Source organism: Lepidochelys olivacea (assembly GCF_965140295.1).
Source record: "Lepidochelys olivacea isolate rLepOli2 genome assembly, chromosome: 8".
Taxonomy (NCBI): domain Eukaryota; kingdom Metazoa; phylum Chordata; order Testudines; family Cheloniidae; genus Lepidochelys; species Lepidochelys olivacea.
Genome location: NC_140418.1, coordinates 96091217 through 96096337, shown reverse-complemented (window position 1 = coordinate 96096337; position 5121 = coordinate 96091217).

Here is a 5121-nt window from a genome sequence, read left to right as displayed (position 1 = left end):
CTAATGCCTGTGACATGCATAACACATTGAGGGAAATGGTTCCCCTTAAGTCTTGCTCCGTACAGCATCCCCAGTGGCAGAAACTCATTATCACTTAGCCTGACTGCCTCTCTTCTGCTCAGTAGCACTCTACATAACACCAGTTGTAGAACTTGAAACTTACTTGGGTTGAGAGATTCTAGTTAGTCAGGTCCTTTTGCTAGTGTGAAAGCATTGTGGGCGTCAGAGTTTGAAGTCATCAATATGGTAGCAAGTATGAGTCTGACTAATCTATGTCTGTAAAATGTCATTTGATTGTATAAATCCTTATCTAGGTAGCACATACACCTCACCCTGTGAGCTGTACCCAAAATGCTGTGGATAGAGCCTAACAAAGAAAGGAGAATAAATTTATGGGAGGGGTGAGATATAAAGTTAAGTAACAGCTAATTTCTGGCAGACAATTACTTTGGAATCAAAATTGTAACATGGAAATGGGGAAAATATTGCAGTTTGGTGAATTTCAAGATTAAACTCTACATTTTACTCTGAGTTACAGCGGTAGAGTTTATAGAGTTAAGGTTCTCTTTTTACAAACCAATCAGTGGCACTTTACACTTGTCATTTAAGAGACTTTTGTGGATTGAAACATGTTTAAGCATGCAATTATCACTATCTAGAAACGTTTATATAGAAAAGTATTGATGTAGCTATGGGAAGTGTTGAAAACATGTTGAATTGATCTACTGCATCTAAACAGTTCTAAATTATTCTACATAAATCCAGTGGAACCTCCTAACTCTAGTTACCTTGAGGTCTGTCTGTCCTACAAACACTAAAGCTAAGAATTTCAGTAGTGATTGTGGGTGCCTAACTTAACACCTTAAAGTTAGGCACCTAAAAGTTGAGGCACCCAGAATTACTAATGACTTCTGAAAATTGTGGCATGATTATTAACGCCAAAATTTTACTTCAGTTTGTTTCTTCTAGTAGCACTTAGATATCCCTCTGGTAATTCTTTCAAATAGCTGTTTTCAAGCCAGACACACTCAAGAAGTGCATCCTTGGAATTTGTAAGCAGAGTTTCTTTGTTTGGGGGGGGTCTTTATTTCAACCTGCTAAAAAGACAGAAATATACAGTATTCCCACATTCTCTGCTTGTTGTTCTACTGACATATTTGCACTCAAGTCACTACAAAGCAAAACAATTGTAAAAACAAAGTAGGTTTACATGCATGTGCCATCCAGGAGAGAGTCCCAGCACCATCTGGCTTTCTCAGGGTCTCTCTGCAGGGTATGGATCAGCGTTCCCATCACACTCCCCATCAGTACCCAGCCCAAGCCAGGGAAGCTAATGATCCAACCAGGGGACCAAATTCAGTGATGAATCCTGGTCACATGCCACCCTGAGGCATGTATGCTAAGAAGGTCTCTCCATCTTGTGCAGAGGTACTATTTATACTCCTATGCCTTTCTCCATCACATGTTGCCAGAAACTAGGGATACTAACAGTGGATGCCATGTTGGACAACATTTACCATCCTGCCTTGTTCTCAAAAAGACAATGGCTGGAACCACCCACCAAAAGCACCTGATTCTTCACCACCAAGCAGCCCATGAAATTGGCCTTGGGACCTAAAGCCAATGTGGGCTTTTTTATAAATGCCCTGAGACTACTTGCTCCCTTTTAAGGACTGTTCCCAACTGTTTACATAGGCAAAGCTGGAATAGGGTAGTACTGGACATGGAGGGTTTGTCCCCTTCTAAGCCTCCAAATTCTGTGCACCCCCCTGCATTTAGGTTAAAGATCTAACAGATGAAACTATGTGCATGATAAGATGGAAGACAGACTGAAAGTCTTATACTTAGATTTGTTATGGTAATATAGAGTAAAGTCTGACCAAAAAAACCCCCAGGGTTGTTTTTAAAAATAATGTTGGTTAAATTCTTTTTAAAAATCAAGGCTTCAAGGCACTTTTTATGTTCCCAGCCTCAATATTGATCACTAACTCTTCTCATCCTGTCACTTCTGCTCTTCTTTGGGACTAACAGACGTCATGGCTGTAACTCACCAGTAGTGGAAATCATAGTGTAGATGGGGTTCAAGCATTTCTACCACTATGTCATCTAATCCTACTATGGCTTTCAGGGGCTTTCAGGAGTTAGGTTTGTGGAGTTGGCTAGCGTAGACACAACTTGTAGTTTAAGGAGTGAAGCTTTAGTTTCCTACTCTCTTTGGTTTGACCCTGCAGGTAACATACTAATTCCCATTCTGACACACATGTCCTCACTGTCACATTTAGTCATCCTAAGGGACATTTGTACGTCTAGTTATTTAGGTTTCTTTATAGGCAGTGTTAAAAATATTTGAGGAAACAAGCATCCAGATGTAAGCATAGTGTAATGCCAGCTCCTGTGTTTGATCTATGGATATTGATATCTGACCATCAAGGAACCTCTGTATACCCCACTAATTCTGGTGCACTGCCAACTACTGATGAAACTGAGGAGAAGCGATGTAGTTATTGCTTAGGTGAACACCCCCTGAATATAAGAAGACAGTACTATGTGATGGAGTTCTAAGTTCTCTCACTGGGAAAAGTTACTCAGCCTTTTGGTCTTCTATCTTATCCCTCTATACAAAACTACATTCTGGTATATCCTTCATGAAAGCTAAATTCACTCTTAAAAATGACTGCACAGCACAGCATTAATATTACCTCAGCTTTTGTGGACTAAAGCAGTGTTTCACAACAACCCGTCTGTGGACAGGTGCGGGTCCCTGAGATCTCCCTGACAGTTTAGGAAGGCCGCAAGCTGGTTCTTGGTATCAAAAAGGTTGAGAAACACTGTTCTAAAACCACCCAAATAAACCCCCAAAGCCAATCCTGCTAATGCACAAATTCTTGGAAGAATTAAATGAGTGTGATGATATATTTAGGGTCATACATACATACATATTAAGGTCAGAAGGGACCATGATGATCATCTAGTCCGACCTCGTGCACAACGCAGGCCACAGAATCGCACCCACCCACTCCTGCGAAAAACCTCTCACCTATGTCTGAGCTATTGAAGTCCTCAGATCATGGTTTAAAGACTTCCAGGAGCAGAGAATCCTCCAGCAAGTGACCCACGCCCCATGCTACAGAGGAAGGCAAAAAACCTCCAGGGCCTCTTCCAATCTGCCCTGGAGGAAAATTCCTTCCCGATCCCAAATATGGTGATCAGATAAATCCTGAGCATATGGGCAAGATTCATTTCATATTCTAAACTGTTGTGGGCTAATTGTTTTGCACTGCTAAAAAACTGCTCCTCTTCACCAGTGAATGAATGAACTATATATATAATTCTGGTCAGTTTGAGGTTAGAGTATTCTCTGAGCTTGAAACATTCTATACTGATGTGCGTTATTCTTTGGTGATAGTTAGCTGCCTGCTGCATTGACTGAAATGATTTCTGGTACTATTATTGTCACACCTTCCCATATTCTCTAGATCAGTGGTTCTCAACCAGGGGTACATGTACCTCTGAGAGTACACAGAGGTCTGCTGGGGGTAGATCAACTCATCTAGATATTTGCCTAGTTTTACACCAGGCTACATAAAAAGCACTAGCGAAGTCAGTACAAACTAAAGTTTCGTACAAACTTGATTTTACTGCTTTGTATACTGTACACTGAAATGTAAGTAGAGTATTTATATTCCAATTGATTTTATAGTTATTGGTAAAAATGAGAAAGTAAGCAATTTTTCAGTAATAGCGTGCTATGACACTTTTGAATTTTTATGTCTGATTTTGTAAACAAAGAGTTTGAGTGAGGTGAAACTTGGGGGTACCCAAGACAAATCAGGCTCGCTACCGCTCTATATCCTCTTCTTTCTGAAACTCCAACTTCTTTTCTCCCTCTTCAGTCTACCTGAGCAATAATTTTAGCCACCTACCATGCCTTGTTTCCACATACAGATTGGAAGAGAAAAAAAAATCAAAATATTTCCTAAGGCATAATTTACTCCAGAACTGTTAGCAAAGCTAAATTCCATACTCTGCGTTGTCTTAGCACTCTGTGCAGAAAGTGTAGCCTAGTGAGAACTTGAATGATATATGCAAGGGTGCTATGCTGCTCTTGTATTGTTATATGAGGTTTTTCTCAGGGAGCTACGGATGTCAAAAGTCAGAATTCCACCCCTCCCCTCTTATCTGTGACATGCCCTCCAACTCTAGTCCATACACACTTTAGTTTCTGTTTTGTCATATCCTTCAAGATATACTTCTTCCATATTGCTCGCAAGAAACAAGTCTATAATGAAGAAATACTTAAAGAGCCATCTAGAAATATACATGCTTAAAAACTAGTTACATGGTTAGGGTTACTGCTGTAAGCCCTATCCTTTCCCAGCCTGCTCCCTGTCTATTGATTATGATGCCCGATTTTGGCATCATGTCTAAAATGAGGCAGTTGGTTCTTATTTGTTCTATAAAACACCTAGAACACTTTTAGGTGTTATACTACTTACTCAATATTTTTACAAGAACATAAAAATTACCCAGAAAGATCAAAACAAGTGGTCCATAAAGGTCAGGATCCTGTTTCTGACAATGGCCAGTATCAGACACTTAGAAAAAGGTACAAAAAACCCAGTGGTAGACAGTTACAGGGTAAGATTCTTCCTAACTCCCTTTAGTTAGTGACTGGTTTATGCCCTGCAACATCAGGGTTTATATCCCTTCCAAACACTGATTATTTTAATCCTTACTAAAGTAACTCTGGATGTTCTCATCCATAGAAGTGACAACCCATTTTTTGAAACAGGCTAAACTCTTGGCCTCTGCAGTATCTTGTGGCAATGAGTTCCACAGGCCAATAATGTATTGTGTGATTAACAAGCCATTTTTATCTTTAAAAAAAAAATAGGCTGCCTTTCTATTTCCTGGAATGCAGCACATTAGGTGCAGCTCACTTGTACCTATGACACCGGAGGGGAAAAAAAGCCATGAACCCTTAGGTGAAACATTTTTCATTATGGGCACTTCCAAGCTGTCACAAAGCATACCATAAGCATACATAAGCAAACAGCCTAGGACTTCAGAACCCAACTGGGACCTGATCCAACTTCCACTGAAGTCAACAAGATGCCATTG